Here is a 14,921-nt window from a genome sequence, read left to right as displayed (position 1 = left end):
TGGAGAGCTTGCAGAGCACTGGGGAAAGGCAGGCAGAGAATTCCCTGCTAGCACCTTCTCTGTGCCTGGGAAGCAGAAGTGTTCACATTGCTTCGCAGAATCGCTTTTGTGCAGAAAACACTAACACTTGTTCAGAACGAAAGAAAGCACAGAGCCCCAGATTTTATGTTGTCCTCTAGAGCTTGCAGAGCACTGGGGAAAGGCAGGCAGAGAATTCCCTGCTAGCACCTTCTCTGTGCCTGGGAAGCAGAAGTGTTCACATTGCTTCGCAGAATCGCTTTTGTGCAGAAAACAGTAACACTTGTTCAGAACAAAAGAAAGCACAGAGCCCCAGATTTTATGTTGTCCTGGAGAGCTTGCAGAGCACTGGGGAAAGGCAGGCAGAGAATTCCCTGCTAGCACCTTCTCTGTGCCTGGGAAGCAAAAGTGTTCACATTGCTTCGCAGAATCGCTTTTGTGCAGAAAACAGTAACACTTGTTCAGAACAAAAGAAAGCACAGAGCCCCAGATTTTATGCTGTCCTGGAGAGCTTGCAGAGCACTGGGGAAAGGCAGGCAGAGAATTCCCTGCTAGCACCTTCTCTGTGCCTGGGAAGCAGAAGTGTTCACATTGCTTCGCAGAATCACTTTTGTGCAGAAAACAGTAACACTTGTTCAGAACGAAAGAAAACACAGAGCCCCAGATTTTATGCTGTCCTGGAGAGCTTGCAGAGCACTGGGGAAAGGCAGGCAGAGAATTCCCTGCTAGCACCTTCTCTGTGCCTGGGAAGCAGAAGTGTTCACATCGCTTCGCAGAATCGCTTTTGTGCAGAAAACAGTAACACTTGTTCAGAACAAAAGAAAGCAGAGAGCCCCAGATTTTATGCTGTCCTGGAGAGCTTGCAGAGCACTGGGGAAAGGCAGGCAGAGAATTCCCTGCTAGCACCTTCTCTGTGCCTGGGAAGCAGAAGTGTTCACATTGCTTCGCAGAATCACTTTTGTGCAGAAAACAGTAACACTTGTTCAGAACGAAAGAAAGCACAGAGCCCCAGATTTGCTGTTGTCCTGGAGAGCTTGCAGAGCACTGGGGAAAGGCAGGCAGAGAATTCCCTGCTAGCACCTTCTCTGTGCCTGGGAAGCAAAAGTGTTCACATTGCTTCGCAGAATCGCTTTTGTGCAGAAAACACTAACACTTGTTCAGAACGAAAGAAAGCACAGAGCCCCAGATTTTATGCTGTCCTGGAGAGCTTGCAGAGCACTGGGGAAAAGCAGGAAGAGAATTCCCTGCTAGCACCTTCTCTGTGCCTGGGAAGCAGAAGTGTTCACATTGCTTCGCAGAATCGCTTTTGTGCAGAAAACAGTAACACTTGTTCAGAACAAAAGAAAGCACAGAGCCCCAGATTTTATGTTGTCCTCTAGAGCTTGCAGAGCACTGGGGAAAGGCAGGCAGAGAATTCCCTGCTAGCACCTTCTCTGTGCCTGGGAAGCAGAAGTGTTCACATTGCTTCGCACAATAGCTTTTGTGCAGAAAACAGTAACTCTTGTTAGGAACGAAAGAAAACACAGAGCCCCAGATTTTATGTTGTCCTGGAGAGCTTGCAGAGCACTGGGGAAAGGCAGGCAGAGAATTCCCTGCTAGCACCTTCTCTGTGCCTGGGAAGCAGAAGTGTTCAAATTGCTTCGCAGAATCGCTTTTGTGCAGAAAACAGTAACTCTTGTTAGGAACGAAAGAAAACACAGAGCCCCAGATTTTATGTTGTCCTGGAGAGCTTGCAGAGCACTGGGGAAAGGCAGGCAGAGAATTCCCTGCTAGCACCTTCTCTGTGCCTGGGAAGCAGAAGTGTTCACATTGCTTCGCAGAATAGCTTTTGTGCAGAAAACAGTAACTCTTGTTAGGAACGAAAGAAAACACAGAGCCCCAGATTTTATGCTGTCCTGGAGAGCTTGCAGAGCACTGGGGAAAGGCAGGCAGAGAATTCCCTGCTAGCACCTCCTCTGTGCCTGGGAAGCAGAAGTGTTCACATTGCTTCGCAGAATCGCTTTTGTGCAGAAAACACTAACACTTGTTCAGAACGAAAGAAAGCACAGAGCCCCAGATTTTATGCTGTCCTGGAGAGCTTGCAGAGCACTGGGGAAAGGCAGGCAGAGAATTCCCTGCTAGCACCTTCTCTGTGCCTGGGAAGCAGAAGTGTTCACATTGCTTCGCAGAATCACTTTTGTGCAGAAAACAGTAACACTTGTTCAGAACGAAAGAAAGCACAGAGCCCCAGATTTTATGCTGTCCTGGAGAGCTTGCAGAGCACTGGGGAAAGGCAGGCAGAGAATTCCCTGCTAGCACCTTCTCTGTGCCTGGGAAGCAGAAGTGTTCACATTGCTTCGCAGAATCGCTTTTGTGCAGAAAACAGTAACACTTGTTCAGAACGAAAGAAAGCACAGAGCCCCAGATTTTATGCTGTCCTGGAGAGCTTGCAGAGCACTGGGGAAAGGCAGGCAGAGAATTCCCTGCTAGCACCTTCTCTGTGCCTGTTCACATTGCTTCGCAGAATCGCTTTTGTGCAGAAAACACTAACACTTGTTCAGAACAAAAGAAAGCAAAGAGTCCCAGATTTTATGCTGTACTGGAGAGCTTGCAGAGCACTGGGGAAAGGCAGGCAGAGAATTCCCTGCTAGCACCTTCTCTGTGCCTGGGAAGCAGAAGTGTTCACATTGCTTCGCAGAATCACTTTTGTGCAGAAAACAGTAACTCTTGTTAGGAACGAAAGAAAACACAGAGCCCCAGATTTTATGTTGTCCTCTAGAGCTTGCAGAGCACTGGGGAAAGGCAGGCAGAGAATTCCCTGCTAGCACCTTCTCTGTGCCTGGGAAGCAGAAGTGTTCACATTGCTTCGCAGAATCGCTTTTGTGCAGAAAACATTAACACTTGTTCAGAACAAAAGAAAGCACAGAGCCCCAGATTTTATGCTGTCCTGGAGAGCTTGCAGAGCACTGGGGAAAGGCAGGCAGAAAATTCCCTGCTAGCACCTTCTCTGTGCCTGGGAAGCAGAAGTGTTCACATTGCTTCGCAGAATCGCTTTTGTGCAGAAAACAGTAACTCTTGTTAGGAACGAAAGAAAACACAGAGCCCCAGATTTTATGTTGTCCTGGAGAGCTTGCAGAGCACTGGGGAAAGGCAGGCAGAGAATTCCCTGCTAGCACCTTCTCTGTGCCTGGGAAGCAGAAGTGTTCACATTGCTTCGCAGAATAGCTTTTGTGCAGAAAACAGTAACTCTTGTTAGGAACGAAAGAAAACACAGAGCCCCAGATTTTATGTTGTCCTGGAGAGCTTGCAGAGCACTGGGGAAAGGCAGGCAGAGAATTCCCTGCTAGCACCTTCTCTGTGCCTGGGAAGCAGAAGTGTTCACATTGCTTCGCAGAATCGCTTTTGTGCAGAAAACAGTAACACTTGTTCAGAACGAAAGAAAGCACAGAGCCCCAGATTTTATGCTGTCCTGGAGAGCTTGCAGAGCACTGGGGAAAGGCAGGCAGAGAATTCCCTGCTAGCACCTTCTCTGTGCCTGGGAAGCAGAAGTGTTCACATTGCTTCGCAGAATCACTTTTGTGCAGAAAACAGTAACACTTGTTCAGAACGAAAGAAAGCACAGAGCCCCAGATTTTATGCTGTCCTGGAGAGCTTGCAGAGCACTGGGGAAAGGCAGGCAGAGAATTCCCTGCTAGCACCTTCTCTGTGCCTGGGAAGCAGAAGTGTTCACATTGCTTCGCAGAATCGCTTTTGTGCAGAAAACAGTAACACTTGTTCAGAACGAAAGAAAGCACAGAGCCCCAGATTTTATGCTGTCCTGGAGAGCTTGCAGAGCACTGGGGAAAGGCAGGCAGAGAATTCCCTGCTAGCACCTTCTCTGTGCCTGTTCACATTGCTTCGCAGAATCGCTTTTGTGCAGAAAACAGTAACACTTGTTCAGAACAAAAGAAAGCACAGAGCCCCACATTTGATGCTGTCCTGGAGAGCTTGCAGAGCACTGGGGAAAGGCAGGCAGAGAATTCCCTGCTAGCACCTTCTCTGTGCCTGGGAAGCAGAAGTGTTCACATTGCTTCGCAGAATCGCTTTTGTGCAGAAAACAGTAACACTTGTTCAGAACAAAAGAAAGCACAGAGCCCCAGATTTTATGTTGTCCTCTAGAGCTTGCAGAGCACTGGGGAAAGGCAGGCAGAGAATTCCCTGCTAGCACCTTCTCTGTGCCTGGGAAGCAGAAGTGTTCAAATTGCTTCGCAGAATCGCTTTTGTGCAGAAAACAGTAACTCTTGTTAGGAACGAAAGAAAACACAGAGCCCCAGATTTTATGTTGTCCTGGAGAGCTTGCAGAGCACTGGGGAAAGGCAGGCAGAGAATTCCCTGCTAGCACCTTCTCTGTGCCTGGGAAGCAGAAGTGTTCACATTGCTTCGCAGAATAGCTTTTGTGCAGAAAACAGTAACTCTTGTTAGGAACGAAAGAAAACACAGAGCCCCAGATTTTATGCTGTCCTGGAGAGCTTGCAGAGCACTGGGGAAAGGCAGGCAGAGAATTCCCTGCTAGCACCTCCTCTGTGCCTGGGAAGCAGAAGTGTTCACATTGCTTCGCAGAATCGCTTTTGTGCAGAAAACACTAACACTTGTTCAGAACGAAAGAAAGCACAGAGCCCCAGATTTTATGCTGTCCTGGAGAGCTTGCAGAGCACTGGGGAAAGGCAGGCAGAGAATTCCCTGCTAGCACCTTCTCTGTGCCTGGGAAGCAGAAGTGTTCACATTGCTTCGCAGAATCACTTTTGTGCAGAAAACAGTAACACTTGTTCAGAACGAAAGAAAGCACAGAGCCCCAGATTTTATGCTGTCCTGGAGAGCTTGCAGAGCACTGGGGAAAGGCAGGCAGAGAATTCCCTGCTAGCACCTTCTCTGTGCCTGGGAAGCAGAAGTGTTCACATTGCTTCGCAGAATCGCTTTTGTGCAGAAAACAGTAACACTTGTTCAGAACGAAAGAAAGCACAGAGCCCCAGATTTTATGCTGTCCTGGAGAGCTTGCAGAGCACTGGGGAAAGGCAGGCAGAGAATTCCCTGCTAGCACCTTCTCTGTGCCTGTTCACATTGCTTCGCAGAATCGCTTTTGTGCAGAAAACACTAACACTTGTTCAGAACAAAAGAAAGCAAAGAGTCCCAGATTTTATGCTGTACTGGAGAGCTTGCAGAGCACTGGGGAAAGGCAGGCAGAGAATTCCCTGCTAGCACCTTCTCTGTGCCTGGGAAGCAGAAGTGTTCACATTGCTTCGCAGAATCACTTTTGTGCAGAAAACAGTAACTCTTGTTAGGAACGAAAGAAAACACAGAGCCCCAGATTTTATGCTGTCCTGGAGAGCTTGCAGAGCACTGGGGAAAGGCAGGCAGAGAATTCCCTGCTAGCACCTTCTCTGTGCCTGGGAAGCAGAAGTGTTCACATTGCTTCGCAGAATCGCTTTTGTGCAGAAAACATTAACACTTGTTCAGAACAAAAGAAAGCACAGAGCCCCAGATTTTATGCTGTCCTGGAGAGCTTGCAGAGCACTGGGGAAAGGCAGGCAGAGAATTCCCTGCTAGCACCTTCTCTGTGCCTGGGAAGCAGAAGTGTTCACATTGCTTCGCAGAATCGCTTTTGTGCAGAAAACAGTAACTCTTGTTAGGAACGAAAGAAAACACAGAGCCCCAGATTTTATGTTGTCCTGGAGAGCTTGCAGAGCACTGGGGAAAGGCAGGCAGAGAATTCCCTGCTAGCACCTTCTCTGTGCCTGGGAAGCAGAAGTGTTCACATTGCTTCGCAGAATAGCTTTTGTGCAGAAAACAGTAACTCTTGTTAGGAACGAAAGAAAACACAGAGCCCCAGATTTTATGTTGTCCTGGAGAGCTTGCAGAGCACTGGGGAAAGGCAGGCAGAGAATTCCCTGCTAGCACCTTCTCTGTGCCTGGGAAGCAGAAGTGTTCACATTGCTTCGCAGAATCGCTTTTGTGCAGAAAACAGTAACACTTGTTCAGAACGAAAGAAAGCACAGAGCCCCAGATTTTATGCTGTCCTGGAGAGCTTGCAGAGCACTGGGGAAAGGCAGGCAGAGAATTCCCTGCTAGCACCTTCTCTGTGCCTGGGAAGCAGAAGTGTTCACATTGCTTCGCAGAATCACTTTTGTGCAGAAAACAGTAACACTTGTTCAGAACGAAAGAAAGCACAGAGCCCCAGATTTTATGCTGTCCTGGAGAGCTTGCAGAGCACTGGGGAAAGGCAGGCAGAGAATTCCCTGCTAGCACCTTCTCTGTGCCTGGGAAGCAGAAGTGTTCACATTGCTTCGCAGAATCGCTTTTGTGCAGAAAACAGTAACACTTGTTCAGAACGAAAGAAAGCACAGAGCCCCAGATTTTATGCTGTCCTGGAGAGCTTGCAGAGCACTGGGGAAAGGCAGGCAGAGAATTCCCTGCTAGCACCTTCTCTGTGCCTGTTCACATTGCTTCGCAGAATCGCTTTTGTGCAGAAAACACTAACATTTGTTCAGAACAAAAGAAAGCAAAGAGTCCCAGATTTTATGCTGTACTGGAGAGCTTGCAGAGCACTGGGGAAAGGCAGGCAGAGAATTCCCTGCTAGCACCTTCTCTGTGCCTGGGAAGCAAAAGTGTTCACATTGCTTTGCAGAATCGCTTTTGTGCAGAAAACACTAACACTTGTTCAGAACGAAAGAAAGCACAGAGCCCCAGATTTTATGTTGTCCTCTAGAGCTTGCAGAGCACTGGGGAAAGGCAGGCAGAGAATTCCCTGCTAGCACCTTCTCTGTGCCTGGGAAGCAGAAGTGTTCACATTGCTTCGCAGAATCGCTTTTGTGCAGAAAACAGTAACACTTGTTCAGAACAAAAGAAAGCACAGAGCCCCACATTTGATGCTGTCCTGGAGAGCTTGCAGAGCACTGGGGAAAGGCAGGCAGAGAATTCCCTGCTAGCACCTTCTCTGTGCCTGGGAAGCAGAAGTGTTCACATTGCTTCGCAGAATCGCTTTTGTGCAGAAAACAGTAACACTTGTTCAGAACAAAAGAAAGCACAGAGCCCCAGATTTTATGCTGTCCTGGAGAGCTTGCAGAGCACTGGGGAAAGGCAGGCAGAGAATTCCCTGCTAGCACCTTCTCTGTGCCTGGGAAGCAGAAGTGTTCACATTGCTTCGCAGAATCGCTTTTGTGCAGAAAACACTAACACTTGTTCAGAACGAAAGAAAGCACAGAGCCCCAGATTTTATGCTGTCCTGGAGAGCTTGCAGAGCACTGGGGAAAGGCAGGCAGAGAATTCCCTGCTAGCACCTTCTCTGTGCCTGGGAAGCAAAAGTGTTCACATTGCTTCGCAGAATCGCTTTTGTGCAGAAAACACTAACACTTGTTCAGAACGAAAGAAAGCACAGAGCCCCAGATTTTATGTTGTCCTCTAGAGCTTGCAGAGCACTGGGGAAAGGCAGGCAGAGAATTCCCTGCTAGCACCTTCTCTGTGCCTGGGAAGCAGAAGTGTTCACATTGCTTCGCAGAATCGCTTTTGTGCAGAAAACATTAACACTTGTTCAGAACAAAAGAAAGCACAGAGCCCCAGATTTTATGCTGTCCTGGAGAGCTTGCAGAGCACTGGGGAAAGGCAGGCAGAGAATTCCCTGCTAGCACCTTCTCTGTGCCTGGGAAGCAGAAGTGTTCACATTGCTTCGCAGAATCGCTTTTGTGCAGAAAACAGTAACTCTTGTTAGGAACGAAAGAAAACACAGAGCCCCAGATTTTATGTTGTCCTGGAGAGCTTGCAGAGCACTGGGGAAAGGCAGGCAGAGAATTCCCTGCTAGCACCTTCTCTGTGCCTGGGAAGCAGAAGTGTTCACATTGCTTCGCAGAATAGCTTTTGTGCAGAAAACAGTAACTCTTGTTAGGAACGAAAGAAAACACAGAGCCCCAGATTTTATGTTGTCCTGGAGAGCTTGCAGAGCACTGGGGAAAGGCAGGCAGAGAATTCCCTGCTAGCACCTTCTCTGTGCCTGGGAAGCAGAAGTGTTCACATTGCTTCGCAGAATCGCTTTTGTGCAGAAAACAGTAACACTTGTTCAGAACGAAAGAAAGCACAGAGCCCCAGATTTTATGCTGTCCTGGAGAGCTTGCAGAGCACTGGGGAAAGGCAGGCAGAGAATTCCCTGCTAGCACCTTCTCTGTGCCTGGGAAGCAGAAGTGTTCACATTGCTTCGCAGAATCACTTTTGTGCAGAAAACAGTAACACTTGTTCAGAACGAAAGAAAGCACAGAGCCCCAGATTTTATGCTGTCCTGGAGAGCTTGCAGAGCACTGGGGAAAGGCAGGCAGAGAATTCCCTGCTAGCACCTTCTCTGTGCCTGGGAAGCAGAAGTGTTCACATTGCTTCGCAGAATCGCTTTTGTGCAGAAAACAGTAACACTTGTTCAGAACGAAAGAAAGCACAGAGCCCCAGATTTTATGCTGTCCTGGAGAGCTTGCAGAGCACTGGGGAAAGGCAGGCAGAGAATTCCCTGCTAGCACCTTCTCTGTGCCTGTTCACATTGCTTCGCAGAATCGCTTTTGTGCAGAAAACACTAACATTTGTTCAGAACAAAAGAAAGCAAAGAGTCCCAGATTTTATGCTGTACTGGAGAGCTTGCAGAGCACTGGGGAAAGGCAGGCAGAGAATTCCCTGCTAGCACCTTCTCTGTGCCTGGGAAGCAAAAGTGTTCACATTGCTTTGCAGAATCGCTTTTGTGCAGAAAACACTAACACTTGTTCAGAACGAAAGAAAGCACAGAGCCCCAGATTTTATGTTGTCCTCTAGAGCTTGCAGAGCACTGGGGAAAGGCAGGCAGAGAATTCCCTGCTAGCACCTTCTCTGTGCCTGGGAAGCAGAAGTGTTCACATTGCTTCGCAGAATCGCTTTTGTGCAGAAAACAGTAACACTTGTTCAGAACAAAAGAAAGCACAGAGCCCCACATTTGATGCTGTCCTGGAGAGCTTGCAGAGCACTGGGGAAAGGCAGGCAGAGAATTCCCTGCTAGCACCTTCTCTGTGCCTGGGAAGCAGAAGTGTTCACATTGCTTCGCAGAATCGCTTTTGTGCAGAAAACAGTAACACTTGTTCAGAACAAAAGAAAGCACAGAGCCCCAGATTTTATGCTGTCCTGGAGAGCTTGCAGAGCACTGGGGAAAGGCAGGCAGAGAATTCCCTGCTAGCACCTTCTCTGTGCCTGGGAAGCAGAAGTGTTCACATTGCTTCGCAGAATCGCTTTTGTGCAGAAAACACTAACACTTGTTCAGAACGAAAGAAAGCACAGAGCCCCAGATTTTATGCTGTCCTGGAGAGCTTGCAGAGCACTGGGGAAAGGCAGGCAGAGAATTCCCTGCTAGCACCTTCTCTGTGCCTGGGAAGCAAAAGTGTTCACATTGCTTCGCAGAATCGCTTTTGTGCAGAAAACACTAACACTTGTTCAGAACGAAAGAAAGCACAGAGCCCCAGATTTTATGTTGTCCTCTAGAGCTTGCAGAGCACTGGGGAAAGGCAGGCAGAGAATTCCCTGCTAGCACCTTCTCTGTGCCTGGGAAGCAGAAGTGTTCACATTGCTTCGCAGAATCGCTTTTGTGCAGAAAACAGTAACACTTGTTCAGAACAAAAGAAAGCACAGAGCCCCAGATTTTATGTTGTCCTCTAGAGCTTGCAGAGCACTGGGGAAAGGCAGGCAGAGAATTCCCTGCTAGCACCTTCTCTGTGCCTGGGAAGCAAAAGTGTTCACATTGCTTCGCAGAATCGCTTTTGTGCAGAAAACACTAACACTTGTTCAGAACAAAAGAAAGCAGAGAGCCCCAGATTTTATGCTGTCCTGGAGAGCTTGCAGAGCACTGGGGAAAGGCAGGCAGAGAATTCCCTGCTAGCACCTTCTCTGTGCCTGGGAAGCACAAGTGTTCACATTGCTTCGCAGAATCGCTTTTGTGCAGAAAACAGTAACACTTGTTCAGAACAAAAGAAAGCACAGAGCCCCAGATTTTATGTTGTCCTCTAGAGCTTGCAGAGCACTGGGGAAAGGCAGGCAGAGAATTCCCTGCTAGCACCTTCTCTGTGCCTGGGAAGCAGAAGTGTTCACATTGCTTCGCAGAATCGCTTTTGTGCAGAAAACAGTAACTCTTGTTAGGAACGAAAGAAAACACAGAGCCCCAGATTTTATGTTGTCCTGGAGAGCTTGCAGAGCACTGGGGAAAGGCAGGCAGAGAATTCCCTGCTAGCACCTCCTCTGTGCCTGGGAAGCAGAAGTGTTCACATTGCTTCGCAGAATCGCTTTTGTGCAGAAAACACTAACACTTGTTCAGAACGAAAGAAAGCACAGAGCCCCAGATTTTATGCAGTCCTGGAGAGCTTGCAGAGCACTGGGGAAAGGCAGGCAGAGAATTCCCTGCTAGCACCTTCTCTGTGCCTGGGAAGCAGAAGTGTTCACATTGCTTCGCAGAATCACTTTTGTGCAGAAAACAGTAACACTTGTTCAGAACGAAAGAAAGCACAGAGCCCCAGATTTTATGCTGTCCTGGAGAGCTTGCAGAGCACTGGGGAAAGGCAGGCAGAGAATTCCCTGCTAGCACCTTCTCTGTGCCTGGGAAGCAGAAGTGTTCACATTGCTTCGCAGAATCGCTTTTGTGCAGAAAACAGTAACACTTGTTCAGAACGAAAGAAAGCACAGAGCCCCAGATTTTATGCTGTCCTGGAGAGCTTGCAGAGCACTGGGGAAAGGCAGGCAGAGAATTCCCTGCTAGCACCTTCTCTGTGCCTGTTCACATTGCTTCGCAGAATCGCTTTTGTGCAGAAAACACTAACATTTGTTCAGAACAAAAGAAAGCAAAGAGTCCCAGATTTTATGCTGTACTGGAGAGCTTGCAGAGCACTGGGGAAAGGCAGGCAGAGAATTCCCTGCTAGCACCTTCTCTGTGCCTGGGAAGCAAAAGTGTTCACATTGCTTCGCAGAATCGCTTTTGTGCAGAAAACACTAACACTTGTTCAGAACAAAAGAAAGCACAGAGCCCCACATTTGATGCTGTCCTGGAGAGCTTGCAGAGCACTGGGGAAAGGCAGGCAGAGAATTCCCTGCTAGCACCTTCTCTGTGCCTGGGAAGCAGAAGTGTTCACATTGCTTCGCAGAATCGCTTTTGTGCAGAAAACAGTAACACTTGTTCAGAACAAAAGAAAGCACAGAGCCGCAGATTTTATGCTGTACTGGAGAGCTTGCAGAGCACTGGGGAAAGGCAGGCAGAGAATTCCCTGCTAGCACCTTCTCTGTGCCTGGGAAGCAGAAGTGTTCACATTGCTTCGCAGAATCGCTTTTGTGCAGAAAACAGTAACACTTTTTCAGAACAAAAGAAAGCACAGAGCCCCAGATTTTATGTTGTCCTGGAGAGCTTGCAGAGCACTGGGGAAAGGCAGGCAGAGAATTCCCTGCTAGCACCTTCTCTGTGCCTGGGAAGCAAAAGTGTTCACATTGCTTCGCAGAATTGCTTTTGTGCAGAAAACAGTAACACTTGTTCAGAACAAAAGAAAGCACAGAGCCCCAGATTTTATGTTGTCCTCTAGAGCTTGCAGAGCACTGGGGAAAGGCAGGCAGAGAATTCCCTGCTAGCACCTTCTCTGTGCCTGGGAAGCAGAAGTGTTCACATTGCTTCGCAGAATCGCTTTTGTGCAGAAAACAGTAACTCTTGTTAGGAACGAAAGAAAACACAGAGCCCCAGATTTTATGTTGTCCTGGAGAGCTTGCAGAGCACTGGGGAAAGGCAGGCAGAGAATTCCCTGCTAGCACCTTCTCTGTGCCTGGGAAGCAAAAGTGTTCACATTGCTTCGCAGAATCACTTTTGTGCAGAAAACAGTAACACTTGTTCAGAACGAAAGAAAGCACAGAGCCCCAGATTTGCTGTTGTCCTGGAGAGCTTGCAGAGCACTGGGGAAAGGCAGGCAGAGAATTCCCTGCTAGCAGCTTCTCTGTGCCTGGGAAGCAGAAGTGTTCACATTGCTTCGCAGAATCGCTTTTGTGCAGAAAACAGTAACACTTGTTCAGAACAAAAGAAAGCACAGAGCCCCAGATTTTATGCTGTCCTGGAGAGCTTGCAGAGCACTGGGGAAAGGCAGGCAGAGAATTCCCTGCTAGCACCTTCTCTGTGCCTGGGAAGCAGAAGTGTTCACATTGCTTCGCAGAATCGCTTTTGTGCAGAAAACAGTAACACTTGTTCAGAACAAAAGAAAGCACAGAGCCCCAGATTTTATGTTGTCCTCTAGAGCTTGCAGAGCACTGGGGAAAGGCAGGCAGAGAATTCCCTGCTAGCACCTTCTCTGTGCCTGGGAAGCAAAAGTGTTCACATTGCTTCGCAGAATCGCTTTTGTGCAGAAAACAGTAACACTTGTTCAGAACGAAAGAAAGCACAGAGCCCCAGATTTTATGCTGTCCTGGAGAGCTTGCAGAGCACTGGGGAAAGGCAGGCAGAGAATTCCCTGCTAGCACCTTCTCTGTGCCTGGGAAGCAGAAGTGTTCACATCGCTTCGCAGAATCGCTTTTGTGCAGAAAACAGTAACACTTGTTCAGAACAAAAGAAAGCACAGAGCCCCAGATTTTATGCTGTCCTCGAGAGCTTGCAGAGCACTGGGGAAAGGCAGGCAGAGAATTCCCTGCTAGCACCTTCTCTGTGCCTGGGAAGCAGAAGTGTTCACATTGCTTCGCAGAATCACTTTTGTGCAGAAAACAGTAACACTTGTTCAGAACGAAAGAAAGCACAGAGCCCCAGATTTGCTGTTGTCCTGGAGAGCTTGCAGAGCACTGGGGAAAGGCAGGCAGAGAATTCCCTGCTAGCACCTTCTCTGTGCCTGGGAAGCAGAAGTGTTCACATTGCTTCGCAGAATCGCTTTTGTGCAGAAAACAGTAACTCTTGTTCAGAACGAAAGAAAACACAGAGCCCCAGATTTTATGTTGTCCTGGAGAGCTTGCAGAGCACTGGGGAAAGGCAGGCAGAGAATTCCCTGCTAGCACCTTCTCTGTGCCTGGGAAGCAGAAGTGTTCACATTGCTTCGCAGAATCGCTTTTGTGCAGAAAACAGTAACTCTTGTTAGGAACGAAAGAAAACACAGAGCCCCAGATTTTATGTTGTCCTGGAGAGCTTGCAGAGCACTGGGGAAAGGCAGGCAGAGAATTCCCTGCTAGCACCTTCTCTGTGCCTGGGAAGCAAAAGTGTTCACATTGCTTCGCAGAATCACTTTTGTGCAGAAAACAGTAACACTTGTTCAGAACGAAAGAAAGCACAGAGCCCCAGATTTGCTGTTGTCCTGGAGAGCTTGCAGAGCACTGGGGAAAGGCAGGCAGAGAATTCCCTGCTAGCACCTTCTCTGTGCCTGGGAAGCAAAAGTGTTCACATTGCTTCGCAGAATCGCTTTTGTGCAGAAAACAGTAACACTTGTTCAGAACGAAAGAAAGCACAGAGCCCCAGATTTTATGCTGTCCTGGAGAGCTTGCAGAGCACTGGGGAAAGGCAGGCAGAGAATTCCCTGCTAGCACCTTCTCTGTGCCTGGGAAGCAGAAGTGTTCACATTGCTTCGCAGAATCACTTTTGTGCAGAAAACAGTAACACTTGTTCAGAACGAAAGAAAACACAGAGCCCCAGATTTTATGCTGTCCTGGAGAGCTTGCAGAGCACTGGGGAAAGGCAGGCAGAGAATTCCCTGCTAGCACCTTCTCTGTGCCTGGGAAGCAGAAGTGTTCACATCGCTTCGCAGAATCGCTTTTGTGCAGAAAACAGTAACACTTGTTCAGAACAAAAGAAAGCACAGAGCCCCAGATTTTATGCTGTCCTGGAGAGCTTGCAGAGCACTGGGGAAAGGCAGGCAGAGAATTCCCTGCTAGCACCTTCTCTGTGCCTGGGAAGCAGAAGTGTTCACATTGCTTCGCAGAATCACTTTTGTGCAGAAAACAGTAACACTTGTTCAGAACGAAAGAAAGCACAGAGCCCCAGATTTGCTGTTGTCCTGGAGAGCTTGCAGAGCACTGGGGAAAGGCAGGCAGAGAATTCCCTGCTAGCACCTTCTCTGTGCCTGGGAAGCAGAAGTGTTCACATTGCTTCGCAGAATCGCTTTTGTGCAGAAAACAGTAACACTTGTTCAGAACAAAAGAAAGCAGAGAGCCCCAGATTTTATGCTGTCCTGGAGAGCTTGCAGAGCACTGGGGAAAGGCAGGCAGAGAATTCCCTGCTAGCACCTTCTCTGTGCCTGGGAAGCAGAAGTGTTCACATTGCTTCGCAGAATCGCTTTTGTGCAGAAAACAGTAACTCTTGTTAGGAACGAAAGAAAACACAGAGCCCCAGATTTTATGTTGTCCTGGAGAGCTTGCAGAGCACTGGGGAAAGGCAGGCAGAGAATTCCCTGCTAGCACCTTCTCTGTGCCTGGGAAGCAGAAGTGTTCACATTGCTTCGCAGAATAGCTTTTGTGCAGAAAACAGTAACTCTTGTTAGGAACGAAAGAAAACACAGAGACCCAGATTTTATGTTGTCCTGGAGAGCTTGCAGAGCACTGGGGAAAGGCAGGCAGAGAATTCCCTGCTAGCACCTCCTCTGTGCCTGGGAAGCAGAAGTGTTCACATTGCTTCGCAGAATCGCTTTTGTGCAGAAAACAGTAACACTTGTTCAGAACGAAAGAAAGCACAGAGCCCCAGATTTTATGCTGTCCTGGAGAGCTTGCAGAGCACTGGGGAAAGGCAGGCAGAGAATTCCCTGCTAGCACCTTCTCTGTGCCTGGGAAGCAGAAGTGTTCACATTGCTTCGCAGAATCGCTTTTGTGCAGAAAACAGTAACACTTGTTCAGAACGAAAGAAAGCACAGAGCCCCAGATTTTATGCTGTCCTGGAGAGCTTGCAGAGCACTGGGGAAAGGCAGGCA

Source organism: Strix uralensis, chromosome 34 (assembly GCF_047716275.1).
Source record: "Strix uralensis isolate ZFMK-TIS-50842 chromosome 34, bStrUra1, whole genome shotgun sequence".
NCBI classification, from domain to species: Eukaryota; Metazoa; Chordata; class Aves; order Strigiformes; family Strigidae; genus Strix; species Strix uralensis.
This window is presented reverse-complemented; position numbering follows the sequence as displayed.